Genomic DNA, 21,697 nt, shown 5'->3' with positions numbered 1-21,697 from the left:
TTGGCTGATATAATTTAATTAAAGTCCACAAACAATGTAATTAATCTGAAGAAACTGAAGTGTCCAAGAGTGTCCCTTACACAAAAGTTAGTACCAGGTCCTTCCCAAACACAAGCTTTCTCTAGTTCCTCCTCCTGCCTCACCTCCAGGCTTCTCACCCCATTGACCAGATATTCTTTTCCAGCAGAACGCTAAAAATTAAAATCCCCATCAAATGTTTGAAAGCTGGTAAAGGGGGGAACCTGGGTAACACTGGCCAACTATGACAGGGTGTCCAGCAAGAGATCAAGCTGGAAGCCACTCCGTGTGAGGCAAAATCTGAAGGCTGTGCACACTCAAGCTTGGGCAGTGTTGATCCCTGTATCTAAGAGATGGACCCCTCTCCCAAACCCATACCATGGCAGCCTTTCCTGACACCAGTCAATGAGTTGTCATGTCTGGGCTGGGAATGCTATCAAGTATTGGATATGGATGTCACCTATAAAGTAGCCTGCACATTATGGCCTGTGACAACCAAGGGACACAGCGGCCTCTGGAAGAAGCACCAACTAGTGGTGCCTGGATACAGAAATTAAAACTTTGGTTTTCCATGAGAATCCTATCTGAGAACATGGAAAAGCAAAGACAACCCCCCTAGTCTCAGTCCCCGCCATTCAGCCTGTTCTAGAGCACCCAGTCCTCACAGAAAACGACCAGAGAAGACAGGTAACTAGTGACACCCTGGTGTGACACTACCTGTGAAATCCAGGTGTGTTTGCAGCCCAGGGTTCCCACCACACCAACGTGTTGATTTGGAGAGTAAACCTTCACAGAGGTCATCAGGTCAAAAAATGAGGCCTTTGGGCTGGATCCAGATTCGAAATGACCAATGTCCTTAAAGCAAGCTGGACATAGAAACACATCAAACCAGTGGCAAGGGACAGAAAACCAAGGGGCAAGGAAAACGGGAGACTACTGAACCCTGGCCAAGGACAGATGCATCCCGGCTGTCCAGTCTGCACCTCCTTTGTGATAGAGGCGCAGTTGGGGTGCCAACAGGGTTTTTCCTGGCTCCCTGCATCCCTTTTAGTGATCATCTCAGTGGTGCACTATTTTAAACCCATTAGGTTGAGTAGGTGGAATCTGGCTGGGAATTAAACCACCTCTGCCCCTCAGGTGAGGCAAGAAGGGGAACAATTCACAATTCAGCCCTGGACAGTGCCAGGCCTGCAAGCCAAGCCCCTCCCCCTCGATCCCCACAGACTGGGGCTGATGGAGTAACTTGTGGTACGTGACAGCATACTGTTCAGACGCAGTCCATCTGTGTATATAAAACAAAGGAAGATAAAGGCCTTATAGAAACTGACATAGATAATAGGATGTGAAGCTAATAGCTCTCTGCATCTGAGGGAAAACAAACAAACAAAAAACTAAAATCTGTACAGCCATTTAAACAATATAACAATGTGAAAGAGTCACAGTGTAAACAGCACTCGGAGGTTGTTGCCAGAGCTGCTGGATCAAAACCTGGGCTCTTAAAACCTAACACATTAAGATGACAGACAGTAAGCCCGGCGTAGTGGCTCACACCTTTGATCCCAGCACTTGGGAGGCAGAGGCAGGCAGATTTCTGAGTTCGAAGCCAGCCTGGTTTACAAAGTGAGGTCCAAGACAGCCAGGGCTACACAGAGAAACCCTGTCTCGAAAAACCAAAAAAAAAAAAAAAAAAAAAAAGACAGACAGTAGTGAGCATGCGGAGATTTATTCAACTTAGCTACACCAGGAAGAGGAACGGGAGGCCTGGTGAATAGAGGTCAAGAACTAAGCTCAGTTAAGCAGGCCCTGCCCATGCTGTCCCACCCAACATAAACAAACTCAGAGCTCCTCTCTTGTGCAAGGTGGTCTAACAAGTTGTCAGACGGTATGAAATCTCTTCCTCTCCGCCAGGTTCCTCTTCTGACTGGCACTGAGACCCGTTCCTTCTCCCAGCCTGCAACTCCTGGGGAAATTCCAATTCCTTAGGGTGCATTGTCTGATAGGCAGTGGGAAAAATTGCATTTCCTCCTGCCGGCAAAGCTTACAAGACTGCCCAGGGAAGTCCTTGGACTGTCTTCATGGTAACTAACATATTCTTCCAGGGTTTCCTAGGGAAACGTGTGGGGTCCTCACTCTACGCACGCACTGAGTGTCCTCTTTTACTGCTTGTAAAAATGATAATCTTTTTATAAACCTCCCGAGGACCTATGGGCAGGTAATGATTTCGGGGGGGGGGGGGGAGGGAGAAGTTCTCTTCAGTGGTATAACCACTGGTAAATTACCCATACTCTTCCAGTAAATAGTCTCTCACCCATGCTCCCGCAGACAACTTCAGTCAAACTTATTGGGTGCCCCCCAAATATGATTACTGGATATCTGCATTCCCTGCGTATCTGGTGGACACTCCAGAAGGCAGGAAGACAGGTATCTTTATGTTGACTTCTTTGTTGCTAAAAAGGAGAAAGAAAGAAATGAGGCACGTGTTGTTAAGGCCACCTCATGGATGCCAAAAGCTTGCACTCAGCAAGCCAGCCAGTCTCACTGCGGCTGCCTTCTTCCACTCCCAGCAAACCCCACAGCAAGTCCTCCCCGACTTCCTCCCTGCTTCTCTCAGCCATGGTCCTGAACGAATTGCTGGGCCAGCACCTCAGACTGCTTTATGCCCAGATATGGCTCAAACAATTCCCTGGGCTTGAAAGCGATACTGATTGATTTCCTTCTCACCCTGTAGGTATGTTTGCCAGGACTATTCCATAAATTATCATTAACAGTTTCTTTCCCCGAGACTTTAAGAAAAGAAAATAAATAAATAGAAAATCTGAAGTTTCAACAAGAACACACCTCAACCAAGAGGACGGTGAAATCGGGTGCCTGAGAGCTATCCCCAGATGTCTGCAGGACACTGTCTCACACCTGTGTGCACAGGTACACACACAGAAACAGACAGAGACAGAGAGACAGAGAAATACATGCTCTGTCTCTTTCTAATAATAAGGTTTTTTAATTTAAAGAAAATATGAAAAGTGTGTTAGGTTGACATACATGGTTTCTACTGTTTGAGAACATTCTGAACCTGCACTGTGATTTTGGCAACACTTAGGAAGAAATGAAGTCCTCAGAGATCCACACCTGTCTCCAGTCCCAGTTGTTACAACTGACCAGTTGAAGCAAGTTGGGGAGGAAAGGGTTTACTCGGCTCACACTTCCACATCATTGCTCATCACCGAAAGGAGTCAGAAACCCAAACAGGGTCTACTGGCTTGCTCCTCATGGCTTGCTCAACCTGCTTTCCTAGAGAACCCAGGACCGCAGACCCAGGGGATGGCTCCGCCCACAGTGGGCTGGGCTCTCCCCTATTAACACTAATTAAGAAAATTCCCTCTAGGATTGCCTACAGCCTGATCATAGAGAGGACTTTTCTTAATGGAGGTTGCTTCCTCTCTGGTGGCTCCAGCTTGTGTCAAGTTGACACAAAATTATCCAACACAACTGACCCCTTGTCAACTTGACACACAGATACATCACTGTGAAGAAGCCACAAGTCTTCCCTTCTCTCCCCTTCCCAAGATCTCACGTTGAAAATATACTTAGAGACCCCACAGTCTAACAAACTCAAGCACAGTAAAGTCCGATCTCTTTTTTTTTTTTTTTTTTTTTTTTTGGTTTTTCGAGACAGGGTTTCTCTGTGTAGCCCTGGCTGTCCTGGAACTCACTTTGTAGACCAGGCTGGCCTCGAACTCAGAAATCCGCCTGCCTCTGCCTCCCGAGTGCTGGGATTAAAGGCGTGCGCCACCACGCCCAGCAAGTCCGATCTCTTTAATAGACCCAAAATCTCTTAAAAGTTCAAAGTCTTTCAGCCCTGGACTCCTATCAAAATCAAAATCAAGTTAAATACTTTGTCACTCCAAGAGGGAAGAGCAAGGAAGGGCACAGTCACAGCTGAACAAAGCAAAAAAAAAAAAAAAAAAAAAAAAAAATCCAATTAGTGTAAATAACTCAATGTCCAATTATCTGGAATTCACTCATGATCTTCCAGGTTCCTCCAAGGGGTTTGGGTCACTTCTCCAGCTCTGCCCTCTACAGCACTCAGCTTGTCTTCTAGGCTCTGGCTGGCTCCACTCCACAGCTGCTGCTGGTCTTGGTGGTCATCCCATGGTATTAGCGTCTCCAAAACTGCTGGAGTTCCTTGCTGCAACCAGGCTACATTTTCACCAATAACCTTTCCTGGGCTCTCTTCAGGGACTGCAGCCTGGCCACCCGGTGCCAAGCCCCAGCCACTCTTTATGACACCTTCGTGCCTTCAAAACCAGGACCACCTGGGTGATTCTTACACTGCAGCATTCAGCAGCCAGCACGAGGCACAACGTCAGCCATCTCCGGAACGCAGCTCCTGTGTGCCAGCTGAAAGGCACTTACCAGAAGACTTCACCTCAGGGACGCTGGTCTCCTCTGAATCACAGCTAATTCTTCCACCCCAGCTAACCGACATCCATTGTCCCAGTAACTCCACTCTCTTATTAACCACAGCCGACTCTTCAGCCCCAGCTGATCAGACATTACAGATCCTTCACACAAATGGCCCAGAAGAGTCTTGCTTCCTTCTGAAAACTTCCAAACCCAGGCACTGCTCTCACTGCTTTCAAGCTTCTGATCCTCCCAGGTCCGACAGAACATCCCTCCGAGCTGTCAACACTCAATGCTTTTCTAGCCACATTTCCAAAGTCCTTCCACGATCCTCCCCAAAACAGTCAGGTCTGTGACAGCAGCACCCACTATGCTGGCACCAGCTTGCCTTAGGGTTTCTATCCCTGCAATGAAGCACTGTGACCAAAGGAAAGGTGGGGAGGAAAGGGCTCATCCGGCTTACACTTTTTCTTTTTTTTTAAAGATTTATTTATTATTATATCTAAGTACACTGTCGCTGTCTTCAGATGCACCAGAAGAGGGCGTCAGATTTCATTGCAGATGGTTGTGAGTCACCATGTGGTTGCTGGGATTTAAACTCAGGACCTTCAGAAGGGCAGTCAGTGCTCTTAACCACTGAGCCATCTCTCCAGCCCTGGCTTACACTTTCGTGTCACTGTTAATCTTCAAAGGAAGTCAGGACAGAAACTCAAGCAGGGCAGAAACCTGGAGGCAGGAGCTGACATAGAGGCTGTGGAGGCATGCTGCTTACTGGCTTGCACTCCACGGCTTGCTCAGCCTGCTTTATTATAGATCCTAGGACTACCTGCCCAGGATGACACCACCCACAGTGGGCTGGGCCCTCCCCATCAATCACTAATTAAGAAAAGCCTCTATAGGTTTGCCTATAGTCTAATCCTATGAAGTCATTTTCTTAATTGAGGTTCCTTCCTCTCAGAAGACTTTAGCTTCTGTCAAGTTGACATAAAACCAGCCAGCACAACACCTAAGCAATAATTTTCCCAAATTAGCAGGTCGAAGGGGAATGCCCCCAATGAGGTTGACGAACAATTCATTGTTAGGTAGGAGGCTCGGACGGCAAACCCTGTCAACCTCCAAAGTTTCAGAAATACAACAGTTCTCACCAGCGCCCTTCGTCTGGGCTGTGTCATTTAAGTGTGGAGGAGCTGCTGCTCTCAGCTGCACACTAACCAGCATTTCCAATGGTTTCCCTGTTTTGCTTTAAGTCAATACTGTAGCAATGGCATTACCACCTGACTATGTTACAGCTCCATTTCTAACCTATACATTCGTTTGTTTGTTTGTTTGTTTGTTTGTTTTTTCGAGGCAGGGTTTCTCTGTGTAGTTGTGGCTGTCCTGCAACTCACTCTGTAGCCCAGGCTGGCCTCGAACTCAGAAATCCGCCTGCCTCTGCCTCCCGACCTATACATTCTTTAAGGAACAAGGATACCTCCCTCTCTCTCCCTCTCTCTCCCTCTCTCTCCCTCCCCACCCCCCAGGAACTGGGGATTAGAACCCAGGACTTCCATGCATGCTGGGCAAATGCTGTATCACTGAACTACATCTCCAGCCCATAGATTCTGGGTTTTCACCTTTATTTCACACGGGCATATCTGGCATGTTATAAGTACTGTTTTGTATTTGTGTCTGCCCATGTACGTGTGCTCGGGTTGTCGTTTGTGTATGCTAAAAGCCTGGACTCAACGGCTCCTGTTGGCTTGCCTGGAACTTGTTCTGTTTCCCAAGCTAGTGTCAAAGACACAAAACTCTGCCTGCCTCTGTTTTCCGAGTGCTGACTAAAGGCATAGAACCACCAATGTAGTAAACAACTGAGCTGTTTGTCTATTGTCTCCATCCTGTCCATAGAGGTCTGAAGCCATCAACTGACTTGGACAGCAGCAGGAAATGGGTGTTTTCTGAGCTTAACCCATATGGCACATATCCTGCCAGAGGAAAGAGATATTAGCCAACAAAGCCTAAAGAAGCAGGTTCCTCCTCAGAGCCACGGCAGCGTGGGTGGTCACTATACATCCCCATAGTTCTGGAACAGCTGGGTGTCTCAAACCAAAGTGTCCTCGTCCACTTAGCACTTCACCCCAATGTATATCCAGTTTGAAAACTACAGTTATGGGGAGACAGCTCAGTCAGTAAAGGGCTTGCCTGAGTCAAACTCCAGCACCCACATAGAAAGACAGGCGATGTGGTACGCGAAGCTGAGCTCCCAGCACTAGGGAGGCAGAGCCTGGCAGATCCCTGGAGCTTACAGGCCAGCCAGCCTAGCCTCTTCAGTGACTTCCAGATTGGAGAGCCACCACCAAGGTGGCTGGGCTGGAGAGATGGCTCAGTGGTTAAGAACACTGACTGTGGCCAGGCGTGGTGGCGCACGCCTTTAATCCCAGCACTCGGGAGGCAGAGGCAGGGGGATTTCTGAGTTCGAGGCCAGCCTGGTCTACAGAGTGAGTTCCAGGACAGCCAGGGCTATACAGAGAAACCCTGTCTCGAAAAACCAAAAAAAAAAACAAAACAAAACAAAACAAAAGAACACTGACTGCTCTTCCAGAGGTCCTGAGTTCAATTCCCAGAAGCACATGATGGCTCACAACCATCTGTCGAGGGATCCGACTGAAGAGAGCTACCACATCACAGAAACTACAGGCTCCTCTGTATTTAGACAAAGAGGACTAGACAGGACCTTGAAGTAGTGGGTGTTGACTTTCATATCCAAAAATGTAAAAATAACAGCCAAAGGATCTCTCTACTTACACTTTCGTCAGCTTAAAGGCAAAGTCAAATGTCAAAAGCCCTCTTACGAGGGACAACACACACCTGTCCATTCCCACATCTGTACTTCCTCCCAGACTTTTTTTTTATTGATTCTTTGTGAATTTCACATCATGTTTCTCAACCTGACTTATTTTCCCATCCCTCCATATCCACTCTTCCTCCTTTGCAACTCCCCCCCCACACACACACACAAAAGAAAACAAAATCTCACAGAGAAAGCTGCACTGTGTCCCACAATACATACACCCTTTTGCCCAAACAGTTTTACTTGCAAATATTTATTGCAGTGAGTCATTGGTCTGGTTGGAGGCCTCTGGCTTCTCCTCACTGGGACTCCCATCGGATATCCTGTTGTTGTCCTGTGTCAATGAAGATCCTGCAGCTTTTTCTGTGTGACCAGCTTCGTCACGTGCTCCAGCAGTTCATTGATAACATGTACGTTAGTGTGGGCCAACTCAAAGCCCTGGATCTGGACCTGGGTGTTAGCTGAGTTGGTCAGCCTGCCAGCTCTCCCAAACCCAAGCTACCATGACCAGCTGTCTCACTTTGCCCAGGTGAAGAAGGATGGGGCTAGTTCTCCTTCCTGTGGCAACTGGCAAAGGGTTGAAAAAAAAAGCTTCCTGCACCCATGCCACCAGGGCTGGCTCTTCCACACAGCGCCAGCCCCTTTCTTGGGCACAAACCCTTGAACCAACTCACCCATGCCCACCAGGACCAGCGCTACTGAGCTGCTTAGGCAAAGTGCAGGACCTGCTATCCCAGGTGTCTTTTGTTTATTTGTACTCTATGTGTACGGATGTTTTGCCTGCATGTATATTTGTGCATCACATACCTGCAATGCCCTTAGAAGCCAGAAGAGGCCATTGGATCCCCTGGAACTAGGGTTACAGATGATTGTGTGCTGTGTAGGTGCTGGAAACTGAGCCCAGGCCTTCTGGAAGAACAGCCAATGCTCTTGACTGCTGACTCTTCTCTCCAGTCCCCTCCAGACTTTGCTAAGCAGGAAAGTATTGATTGTGTCTCCCTTTTTATTGGATAAGACAAGTAGAAGAGAGCTGGACAGAGGGAGCCACTAACCCCATGTCCCAGATAATAAATGCTGATGTTCAAGATTTATATATATATCAGATCATTTAAAAAGCCAAACTGAACTGAGGGTAAAATCAAGCACTGACGCCTCCTTCCGGCCTTCCCGACTCCTTTGTCCTTTACCCTGCTTCTTAAGGCCACAGGAAGACTATAAAATTCCTTATTGTATCACTGCTTGCTGAAAAGCTTAACAGATGCCCGGCTGCACTGGGGTGAGGTTTGAACTCAAGTGTTTGGTGCTCCCATCCCTTTGTGATCTGCCCCCTCTGCCTTCTTTGCTGAGGCCTCTCAAATGTGTACTTCCTAACACAAGTGGTTATTTCATGGTTGTTGTCCTTCTCCTGAAAGGCCTCATTCCCTATGAAAGTAAGTATCTCCTGGGTCTTCGTTGTGGGCTTCCTCTTCCATCTGCAGGAGGAAAGGAAGGCCTTCTAGGCACAGAGCTCAGCTCCTAGTGTTTAGCTCAGAGTTCAGCACTCAGCTCAGTACCTGATCTGCACAGAGCACAAGATAAGTGCTTCTGAAAGAACAAAATCATCACTGAACTGCAAAAACAGTGAGGACTGGAGATAGCCAGTCAGCCCAGAGACAAGGAAATGGTTAACAACCAAGAGAAACTGGCATTCAGTGTGGTTTGAAAGAGGTGGCCATCTGCTTCCGGCCTTCCTCTCCTCCCACCAGATAAAACTTCCTGAACTTCAGAGGGAAGCCTGTCAGAGGACAGCCACCCTGGCACTAATAAACCAGAGCCGGAGGCAACGGGGACTGCACAGCATTCCTTTGCTATTGCTACAAAGATATTTAGGAAAGATCACCCCAAGAGCGGCAAGGAGCAGGTTACCTTCCAATGGCCAGAGATAACCTTGACATTTTCTTCCGGTTCATCTGACCCTAAATAGACCTAGGTGAAGGAAGAATCCTGGTAGATAACGGAAACAGGAGAAACTTCTTGGGCTTTGCAGCTGGACTCGTGAAGTGGAGGGTGGAAGCCCAGAATCCTGAGATGAAAGAGCCAGGGAGACGTGACTTAGAGGAAAATGGGGATGTATTCTGATCAGGGCTCTCAGAGTGCCAGTCCCTGCCTTGAACGGGAGGCTGGAGCAACATCACAGATTCATAGATAGATGTTGGGGCTGGAAGGGCACCACCCTTACCTGTCAAAACCCCCTCACCTCAGCAGGAAAACCCCTCACCCCAGCAGGAAAACCCCTCACCCCTAGAAGGAATTGGTAACTTTGACAATCACAGTAACTGGAGGTCGGGGACAGGGGACATGGAGATCAAGTCTAGTCTCATCTGTTCTCTTGCTCTAGGAACTTGTGTCTTTGAATGACTCCTTTTTAAAATTACACTCATTTATTTGAGAGAGAGAGAGAGCGAGAGAGAGAGAGAGCATGCGCGTGCATGTGTGGGACTAGACATTCAGGTACACACACAGTACACATGTGGAGTTCAGAAGACAACCGAAAAGAGACAGTTCTCCTTTTCCACACTGCAGGTCCAAGTTCAGGTTGATGGTGAGCGCCTTCTTCTGCCTGTGGAGCCACCTTGCTGTCTTTGTTTCCTTGTTTTCGTTTATTTTTTCAAAGTCCGGCCACTCATTTGTTACTACTTGTTTGTTATTTGTTACTATTATTGTTGTTGTTGCTGTTACCATTTGTTTTCTAGTGGAAGCAGACTTGCAAGCAAATGCTGTCACAGAGGGCAGCCTCTGTCTGTTGGCGATGTGCTCTGGCATTTTTCTTTAGCTAAAGGTTGAGCATGCTCTGCAGCCTCCTCCTTGATTTTCTCAGTGCACTGTTTCTCCAGAGCAACATATCCGCATACATGATGATGCAGGACGAGTTGGGCAACAAGACCCTGAATCTTGGGTGCTTTGGTCTGGGGTTTCTCAGCTTTGCTTGTGGGCTTCCTGACAACATACTGGCCACACCACCTTCTTTGGAGAGAAAGCGTGTCCCTTTGGACACGCTTTCAAGTTTCTGCGGGCTCTTTCCTGCCCCAATTGTCAAGGCACAGTAGCACCTGCCAGCCCAGGACATCCTTCTCACCTCCTTTTACAATAACCAAGTTGAGAACACTCAATGCAGCAGCCAGGAGCATCCTGAAGAGACCCGGTGTGTCCCCTCTCCAGGTCTCCTTGGTCTCTGACAGGAAGGCTTCTTCTTGAACATCAGGTGCGCTCTGCCACGGTCAGGATCCCTTCTGTGATGGTTTGTATGTGCTCAGCCAACATGGCACTGTTAGAAGGTGTGGCCTTGTTGGAGTAGGTGTGTCACTGTGAGTGTGAGCTTTAAGACCCTCATCCTAGCTGCCTGGAAGCCAGTATTCTCCTAGCAGCCTTCAGATGAAGATGTAGAACTCTAAGTTCCTCCTGTGCCATGCCTGCCTAAATGCTGCCACGCTCCCGCCTTGATGATAAAGGACTGACCCTCTGAACCTGTAAGCCAGCCCCAATTAAACGTTGACCTTGTAAGAATTGCCTTGGTCATGGTGTATATATAGTATATATTGAATGTGGTAGAATACCCCTGCTACCTGCACCTCCTATGGGCACCTCTTGCTCCCATCAGCCCCTGCGACCTGCGCCTCCTATGGGCACCTCTTGCTCCCATCAGCCCCTGCGACCTGCGCCTCCTATGGGCACCTCTTGCTCCCATCAGCCCCTGCGACCTGCACCTCCTATGGGCACCTCTTGCTCTCATCAGCCCCTGCGACCTGCACATCCTATGGGCTCCTCTTGCTCCCATCAGCCCCTGTGACCTCCACAGTCTATGGGCTCCTCTTGCTCCCATCAGCCCCTGCAATAGGCACATCCTAAGGGTTCCTCTTGGCCTCGCTGTGTTTCCAGGATGTGGCTCTCACATCAGACCATGCCTTCTCTTTCAGACCACCCTGTGTCTCCTGCTTGGCTTCTCTGTATGCCAAGGTTTCCTCTGCCCAGTGAAGCCTGTAAAAGGTCTCCAAGGATGATTTGAACAGACTGGTTTGTAACATATCGCTCTCCAGCTCAGAATCTTCAGCAATTCCACACCGTGTTCACATGAGTTTTGAAGCCAAGGAGAGACACTCATGTCTACACCATGTCCTTTTTCCAGCCTTATAAACAATATTGATGTGGTCAAGTCACTCCGCACTAATTCTGGTCACTGCGAGAAGTTACCTAGAAGTACCGTCTCCCTCTCTCCGCCATGTCTTGCTCTTTCTTCTATGGAAGAGGCTCAGCTTACTCAAGATTCCACCCATTTACTAAGGTTAATCCAAACCCTAAACATTTCCAGAAACTTTCTGCACAGCCTCTGGTCTGGCTCTTTCACTGTGACGTATGCCAGCCCTGATGTGCAACTCACAGCATGTGTGGCTAAACACACTTGTGTGCGACTCACTCAGGGTACAGGCGCAAGGTTCTCTAGCCTTTGCCCGATGCAGCACCGTATCTTACTCATGACAAGCCCCCAAACAGGGCTGATTAAGCAGCTAAACAGCTGTTGTCATACATGGACAGCATACATTAATATTTGCATACATGCATATGCAAATGTGATCTGTACTAATTTCACTTCAAATGTGTTGCTGTGCCAGTGTGAATACAAAAGAATAAAACATGATCTCTGGTCAGCAAATCTGAATTTTACCAGTTCTACCTTAGAACGAAGCAAAGAGCTTTAAAGATTTTAAGTGTATAAAGGTCATTTCCCAATGAACTTTTTGGGGTTCTCCTGTTGTAAGGTCCGTGCCATTGGCTGGTTGGCTCTGCTATTGGCTGTCAATTTGTTGCTAGATCCCAGTGCTTGCTATAAATGCTCTAGTATCAGAGCAGTGGATTTCTCAATCAGCGACTGCAAAGCACCCTGGGCCAACCCTGGCAAGCTTTCAGTACTAAGTATGAAAAACAGGTTGTCTTGGTTCTTGCTGAATAATGAAACTACCATGGACTAGGGGGACTAAAACCAGACATGTATTTTTTTTACAGTTCCCTGAACTTGAAAAGGCCACACCCACAGTTACAGCGAATCTGGGTCTCATGAAGACTCTCTTTCTTCTCAGCCATTTCTTCATTGTCTCTCCACAGAGGGGAGAGAGACAGACTCTTGTGTCTATTTTACAAGGGCACTAACTACTAACCCTTGCCACAGGTCTGCTTTCCTGAACCCATCACCCCCTAAGGTTTCTTTCTCCTCCTCCTCCTCCTTTTAGATTTATTCTATATATAAATGGTCTACATGTAGCTGTCTTCAGACACACCAAAAGAGGGCATCGGATCTCATAACAGATGGTTGTCAGCCACCATGTGGTTGTTGGGATTTGAACTCAGGACCTCTAGAAGTGCAGTCAGTGCCCCTAACCGCTGAGCCACCTCTATCTTCTTACACTATCATGTGGGAGGTCAGGCTTCCAACACAAGACTTTCAGGGTCAACACACACTCAGAGCATGGCATGGGTTAACTTAATTTTTAAAAATTATTTTAATTAACGTGCGCTATGTGTGGTTATAAGCACATGGGGCCAGTCATGCACAAAGGCTAGAAGAAGGCATCAGACCTGCTGGCTCTGAAGTTACAGACGGCTGTGAGCCTCCCAACATGGGTGTGGAGACATTTCTCCAGCACCACACTGAATTGTATTTAAAGACAGGGAGTCAGTGGAAAATTTCAACTGAATAGCTTAACAGCTTCCTACAGCCGTACGGACCCATCTCCCAGTCCCAAGTGCAAACAGAATATTTTCAGGACTCAGGAGAGCTCCATCCTGGCTACTCCAATTCAGTATTAAGGTGTGGGAACCACACTGCTCCATTTTGAACAGATTGGTTTGTAACTGAGTTGGGGTGCCCCCACCCCCACCCTGAAAACAGATTTTCTCCATTTTCGAGCTTTATAAGTGGAATACAGCCTGTGCGCCCCCTGGACATCAGCTTTCCCTCATTCTGTCCACTTTGTACATTTCAGGAATTGGCTCTACTGCCTTGATACTAATTTCCTCTCCACTACAACAAATAACAAATGATTCATAAGTCGGTTGGTACTTCCTCTGTGCTTGTCACATTTACCTAAAAGCTATATATTTGGATGGGTTTCACCTACATGTTTAAAACGTCTCATTTTTTAAACCCCCAAGGAATAGCAGCTGGTCAAACAGGTCACCTACATCAACTGTGAAGTGCAAAAACTAGGAAACTACTAAATGACATTCTCAATGGCCTTTGCCTGAGTGACCGGAAGAAAGGGTTAAGCATGTTACTAACATGGGGGTAGAGAGACAGCTCAGGTATCAGAAATGCTTTCTGGTTTTGCACAGGACATAGTCTCTGTTCTCAGCACTCAGAATGACTGAACCTGCAACTCAACAACTGCCTGCAACTCCAGCTCCAGACACCCCCTGCTGGCCTCCATCTGCACCTTCATTCGCGTGCACGCACACATTTAAAATGAATTTTTAAAAAAAATAAAAAAATATTCATATGATCTTCTATGCTTGTTTTAGGAAATATTGATGAGTTGAAGGGAGAGGTTGTGATTGTTTTTTTTTTTTTTTTTCTTTTTGGTAACCAACTGGCAAGTTAAAGCATCTAAGTTGCCTTCTCCCACATGGATGGCTAACTTTCAGCCTCGGGAGTAAGTGAGTACGGTACTTGGAATGAGAGATAAATCACAGAGAATCTAATATTTATCAGTTGTCACCAAGTGTCAGTGGCTTATCACAATGAAGCCTTCCCTCTCCTCCACCGTGCATGTCTGTCACAGGCTGTATGTTTCTTTACCATGTGTTCCTTTATTCTAACAGTTCACAGAAGCTACGGCCTTCATCTGAGATGTGCCAATCAACAAGTGGAAGGAAGGGTGGACTGATGTTTCTGCTTTCAAGTGATCCACATTCCTTGGGATGAAGCAAGTCATGTGTCCAAACCTACACCAGGAAGCAAGGACATTCCCCCTACAGGACCTGACAGGCTGTAAGCGAGGCCATAAGTATTCTGAATAGCAGGTAGTTCTTTCTGCCTCAGCCAATATCATCATGATGGCATCTCGGTATACAAGGACTGCTGGAGCCGGTACCTCAGGAGAGTGCCTCTGTCTCCATCCTGAAGTTATGGGGCTGATCCATCCTTGCTGACACCTCCCAGAACTCCAAGGTATGCAGTTCAACCACACTGCCTTATCCCCCATAGACTAGGGTCTCTCTCTCTGAGCCTAGAGCTTGCCATTTTTTGGTTAGGTTATATGATAATCCCTGATACTGCCTCCCTACCAACTAACCTACACCTCTGGCCCCCCAACAAGTTATTTTCTTTAAAAAAAAAAAAAATATATATATATATATATAAGCTGTTTTCAGACACACCAGAAGAGGGCATCAGATCTCATTACAGATGGTTGTCGGCCACCATGTGGTTGCTGGGAACTGAACTCAAGACCTCTGGAAGAGCAGTCAGTGCTCTTAACCGCTGAGCCCTCTCTCCAACCTCAACAAGGCTCAACAAGGTCTTTCTTTCGAGTGTGGAAAAGACGTAAGATTTGGCTCGCAGGTTGCTTAGCAACCCTTGGTGTTGAAGTATGTATGGAGAACCAACAATTAGATACTCGTTGGATATTTGTCTGGGCATTACAACTCTTAGGGAAGGACTGCACAGAGGGTTGACTCCAGATAAGGAAGTTGGCTCTGCCGCACTGCTGTGGCCACATCAGCCAAAAGCACATGTTCTACAGGGAGACACTTTCCAGCAGGGAGGTAGCCTGATCTAACTGGTGGAGACAAGCACACTAGTGCCTATGCACTGCTCTGCCTCTCTTCTTGGGAGGAGGCCAAGTGAAAAGATCAAACCCTGTTGGCCCTCCATGCCCGAGGGATGGCTTCTAGTGAGGAGATCCCACCACCGTCTGAGATTACCTAGTACTCAGTGAGAAAAGATACTACATCTAAGATTTATCACTCATTTCTCTTCAAACTGGGCAATGAGGGAAAGATTCTGTCTGTAATGTTTAACCATTTAAATTACCTGATATTCCAATAAAGACATGGGAGGCATAAACTGAGGTAAAATCCTAATAGCTTATCTAGGAAACTTTTTTTTTCTGCCTTTTTTTTTTTTTTTTTTTTTTTTTTTGAGACAGGGTTTCTCTGTGTAGCCTTGGCTGTCCTGGAACTCACTCTGTAAACCAGGCTGGCCGCAAACTCAGGAACCCACCTGCCTCTGTCTCCCAAGTGCTGGGATTAAAGGCATGCGCCACCACTGCCCAGCACTAATCTAGGAAACTTTATTTTTCTTTATTTTCTTTTTTAAGATTTATTTATTTATTATATATATATATGACCACATTGTCCTTGACACACCAGAAGAGGACATCAGATCCAATTACAGTTGGTTGTGAGCCACCATGTGGTTGCTAGGAATTGAATTCAGGACCTTCAGAAGAGCAGCCAGAGCTCTTTGCTCAGCCATCTCTCCAGCCCCAGAAACTTTATTTTCTTAACTATATACAAAATATCTATTTACAAGTCTGCTCCTACAACTAACCTGCTAGCTCTTTAGAAATCTCTTTCTATCTGTGTTATTCTACCAAACTAGTCCACCTTTCTCTTGAGCTCCTCCAAACCCAAGAGGGCTCCTTAGCTCTCTCCTAGAATCCTATTCTGTGTCCTACCAGCTGCTTCTCTGTTGTTCCTGCAAGCCCAGAGAGAAAATGCCTAACTCATACCCAGAGCTCCTTCCAAGCCAAAGGAGAGAGCTCTCAAAGGTCCAATAGCTATAAAGACATCTCTAGCTGCCCCCCCCCCCCAATCCCTTGGCAGGCTGAACCATGTCACCATCATGGTGGGGACTCCAAGCCAAGTCAGCAGGGGCTGAACCATTCACCTTTACAATGGGGTAGCTCAAGGCCATCCAGCTGACTTTGTCTGGGGTCGTAAAAGCAAAGACCACGAGATTTCCCCCTCCCCAGGAATTTGTCTTAAACTATTCAGGGACTTTCCTTTCTTTAGCATTCTTATCTATGGAGGCTTTTAGGGACACACCCCAACTGCATCTCTACTGGACACACCTAACTGCCTGTGACATCTATTTAAGCTTTTATATTTTGTTAGCAATCGGGCTTTCTATGTACAATAATCAAATATCCTGTAACAGAGATCCCTCCTCACTTCACAGAGGAAGGAGAAAGTCCTTACTGTGGAAGAAAATGGTGCCATCCGGAGACCCTCTAGTTCTGTGTGTAATGTCTGGCAGACAGTAGAAATCAAGTTTCTTTTCTTTTTTCTTTTTTAAGACAAGGTCTCATGTAGTCTTGACCATACTATTTAACTGACTGACGTTGACCTTGGCTTAAAGAGCTATATCCCAGACCCCCAAAATATTTTTTCTAAGAGGCAACACAATATAGCCAACCACAAATAAAAATACCTGGGATGGAATGGGTATGGGGGGTCACACCTTTATCCAGGTCATCAGAGCAAAGGCAGCCATGTCTCTGAGTTCCAGGACAGCCTGGGCTACTTTGTGAGTTCCAGGACAGCCAGGGCTACATAGAGAAACCCTGTTTCAAAACAAACAAAGAGCCACTGCCACAATGAAAAACAACTATAATTCAAATGCTCAGAAGGACCGGGCACTACAAAGTGAGACCCTGTCTCAAAAACAAAACCAACCAAACAAAACAAAGTAGCAGGCTGAAAATGCCTACATTGGGACTTGATGTCATGTGGATATGATTAAGTTATATGTTTACATGCTACGTGTGATTGATATACAGGATTTATTATAATATATATTTACTGTGTTAATGAATAATGTGTTACCATAGTTATATAAAGATAGTACTTCTGAACAAGAAGCAGCAAGAAGGCTCAGAAAGTACAAGCCTGAGGAGCTGAGTTCAATCCCCAGGTCCCGCGTGGTGGAAGAAGAGAACCGACTCCCACAGATCGTCCAACCTGCACATGCACACCATGGCACATGCACATCCACACATGGAGATACATGTGCACACAAGGTGATAAATAGATAATAAAAATGATTCAAATTTAAAATAAATTTAGAGTAGCTAACGTATAATTTTCTTATATGAAGAATAAAATATAGAATATGATACATTGGCAGAAAGATAGGTCTAAAAATGATATATACATATACTGTGATAAATATTAGATATTTTTGTATATAAAATCTATTGTTTTGCTCTGAAAGCATGTATACCTTACTATGTATAATTGAACTTTAACAAAAATAAAACTTACATCAAGAGAAATGTAAGAAATATATTCATGGACAGGACCTGTGCAGCTCAGTGATAGTACAGCCACCTAGAATATATCAGGGCCTGTGTTCACTCCCTCAGCTACAACGGGACAGACTGTGGCTGGAGAGGTGACTCTACGCTTAAGAGCCCTGGCTGCTCGGGTAGAGGACTCAGATTCGATTCCCAGCAGCCCCATAGCAGCTCACAGCCATCCACAACTCCAGCTCTAGGGGATCCAACGTGCTCCTCTGGCCTTTGGGAGCTCCATGCATGCGTGCGGTGCGCAAACATGCGTGCAGGTAAACACATAAAGTTAAATTGGTCTTTAAAAAAAAAAAAACCCAGCAGACTGGAGGGAAAAGAGAAATCTAGGGAATAAATATGACAACTGTAAAAACAAACATATATAGCAAGAAATGCAGGAACAGTGAAAGGTCTGAAAGAGTGTGCTTAAGATTATCTCTGAACAGAGCGGAAGAGCGTGGGCCTCCAAGAGGACCACGGGCAGAACTACATAATGATATATTCTGTTTCCAAATAAATGAATGAGTGAATGAATGAAACCAGGCTTTAAAAAATAGTTCAATCCACAAAAAAAAGAAAAAAAAAAAGCATGAAATGAAACCACCACCAAGTGCCCAGAGCAGTGAAGCACACTGTGTTGTAACCTCAGGTCGCTGGACAGAGGCAAGTATCCCGAGAATGTAAGAGAGGAGGTGGATCCTCTGTACCAGGTGAGGACTCAGTTCCGATGAAGCAGACAAGGCGTGGGGTCCAGTAAAGTGCAGGAGCCCTGACTCCCACGGGACGGGGCGCTGAGAATCCCGGGAGAGGGACGGAGAGTCACAGAAAAACCACTGGCGGGGACCCCTGTGGGAAAACGGCGGCGTTTTCCACAGTGCGGTTTTCCACACAGTCTTACTTTTAGGTGAGGAATCGTTTCTCATTAACTGACAGAAGGCGGAGTGATCGAAGAAATGCAGCAGTTACGGAGCCCGGGAGAAACATTAATCACTGTCGCTTGTTCTTTTATTAATCGGTGCACCGGCTTTTCCATTTAATTCCGTTGAAAATAAGGATCGCAACACGATTTTGTTATTTTTAAAACTAATTTGTAATTATTTCAAAGGTACAGTTTGATGATTCAATACAGGCACACTGTGCGTGATGATAAAGTCACTGTCCTGGAGACTCCCTGGGAAAGTACATATTGGCCCTACTCTGTGTGTGTGTGTGTGTAAGCTCCCTACTGTGCGTGCTCTCATTTCCTCCCCTCCCCAGCGCTCAGTTTCCCTTCCTCTACCCCCAGCATCCTTCTTCATTAAAATCAGCAGAGCACTCAAAGTTTCTTCCTTTGTAGATTGGTGGTGAACATATAAAATTGCGTGTATTCGCAGAGCATAAGGTGATTTGTTTCCATCCGTGTGCACGGCAGCGAGCCACAGCAGCTCCATCTCAGCTCCTCTCAACACTTAGGGCTGAGAGCCTTCAGTTCCGTCTTCTAGTTAGTCATTCTCAAGTTTGACACACTACCGTTGAGGAGGGTGGAGAGAAAGAGAACGGGGCATAAAAAGAACTAAAGTCACTTACAATGATAAAATTATTAATAAATCTAAACCCAGCGCCTAATGGGCTCTAGGGATGGCTCAATGGTTAGGAACACTTGCTGTTCTCCCAGAGGACCAGGGTTCAGTCCCCAGCGCCCACATCAGGAGGTTTACAATCACCCCTAACTCTAGCTCTAGGGGATTTAATATCGCCTGGCCTCATGGGTACCGGCACATGGGTGGTACACAGGAACTCACAAAGGCAGAGACACACAGGAGAGAAAATACAAAGCTAACAACCTACATACAATCACTGTGAGTGCTGACACGCACTCCAGGCTGTAACTCCAATCTGAGGAGAGGTCCTGGCCCCGGAAGCAGCAGCTAGGAGATGAAATTTGCTTCACAATGAGCCTTTTTGCAATGTACTGATTTTCCTATCACTTGGTTCGTTGGACAAACTGGTGATCCTTGGAATACACATAAACAAGTAAGGAAAGAATAAGAAGCAAGCCTACAATGCTGCTCTCTGACCTCCATGGGGCACGCACACCCTGGAGCACCCACACCCGAGAGACATCACACCCACCTGATAATTAATTTTTAAGATTTAATTTTTTATCTTTAAATCCATGTGTCTGTGTGCCACGGGTGTGCTGGTGATACAGGTTAGAAGAGGGCCTCTGATCCCCTGGAACTGTAGTCACAAATGGTGGCTGGCCACCTGGTGTGCAGGGGCATGTACCTATAATCCTAGTAGGCAGAGGTAGGAAGGCGGATTTATGTGAATTTGAGGACAACCTACTGCCAAGTTCAGGCCAGTCAAAGACAGACAAAATCTTATCCAAAAAACACACACACATGCACACACACACATATACACATATGCAGATGTGCACAGCCACATAAACACACACATGCACTCACACATACATGCACACATACACACACATGTGCACAGACACATAAACACACACATGCTCACATGTGCACACACATGCACACATATACACAGATGTGCACAGACACATAAACACACACATGCACACACACATCCACACATGCACAGACACACAGACAGACAGATACACACTTTTTCATTGTTCTCTTTTTTTCATTGTTTATTTTCTTGGGGAAGATGTCAGGTTTTTTTAAAGATGTATCTTATATTTATCTGTGAATATGTGGCGTAAACATCTGTGGGATGACCGCTGGAGCTAAAAGAGGGCATTGGACGCCTAGAATTGGAGTTATGGGTAACTGTGAGCTGCCAAATCTGTGTGTTGGGCATAGAACTCATGTCCTCTGGAAGAGCAGCATGTATGTTGTATTACTGAGACATCTCTCCAGCCTGATCTTTGATCATGGGTCCTGGTCCCTGACTGTGGATTTCAGGTCTTGGTCATGGGTCCTGGCTCCTGAGTCCTCAGTCCTGGGATCCTTGGATCCTGGATCTCATGCCTAGTTCTGGATCTTGGTCATGTAATTTGAGTCATGGGTCTTCAGACTTGGGGCATGGTCTTGGTCCTGGGTCTGACCTGCTAGTGTTTACAGAAGGAGAGAATGAGAGAGGAATAGTCTTTAAAACTTTAAGAAATATATCAGCCACAATTAGTGGGTGTGGATGGTGTGTCCTGATTCAAACAATATTAATTCAGCTTAAAAATGTATAGGTAGGGCTGATTCTGTGCCACCGCGCTCCTAACCCAAATACCGCCGGGAGAGCGGTGGGGTCCCAGGAGTGCCGACACACCTGTGAGCAAAGGTGGCTCCAGAGGTCAAACTCGGATGACTCAGTTTAGTGACGAGTTCCTTAATTATTTCACCAATAACTTGAATATTAAGTTATTTAGACTTGATAACAGTAATTGGTGTTGCTTATTAGAAAATACTAAATTGTTATTTTACTTTATTGAGATTCATTGAGCAAGTTATTCCTTTGGGAATTTTTTCTTTTTCTTTCTTTTTTTTTGTATGCCAAGGTCATCATTTTAAAAATGAAGTTCGGGCCGGGCATGGTGGCACACGCCTTTAATCCCAGCACTCGGGAGGCAGAGGCAGGCAGATTTCTGAGTTCGAGGCCAGCCTGGTCTACAAAGTGAGTTCCAGGACAGCCAGGGCTACACAGAGAAACCCTGTCTCAAAAAAAAAAAAAAAAAAAAAAAAAAAAGAAGTTCATTGATTTCTCCTTTAAAAAAAAATGTATAGGCAGTCAAGTAAGGCAGGGGAGCACTGGGCAGAAGCAGGCGGTCCTCCAAGGGATCACACCCATGTCGAGTTCATGCTCTGTGTGTAACGCCTGCATCTTTAAGAAATGTTGAATGAGAGCGTGGCCAGTCTTTATTTCCAAACCACCCCAGAGCCGGCTGGCATGACAACAGAGTGAGGCGAGTGAGGCGGGCCAGAGGTGGGTCGGTGTCGAAGCTGAGGGATGAGCACACACCAGTACGAAGTGTTCCCCAGAGATTTTTAAATGACAACCAGGAAAAAGAAATCTCCTCACAAGTAGTGAGGAAGAAGAGGGAGGAAGGGAGGGAGGGAGGGAGGGAGGAAAGGACGGGACTTGTGTGTTCCCGTCTACCTGGCAACCCCTTGGGTTTGCA

Source organism: Mus caroli, unplaced genomic scaffold (assembly GCF_978045245.1).
Source record: "Mus caroli unplaced genomic scaffold, Mus_caroli_1 scaffold_17, whole genome shotgun sequence".
In the NCBI taxonomy this organism is placed as follows: domain Eukaryota; kingdom Metazoa; phylum Chordata; class Mammalia; order Rodentia; family Muridae; genus Mus; species Mus caroli.
The sequence above is the reverse complement of the archived record's forward strand: the minus strand, read 5'-3'. Positions refer to the sequence as shown.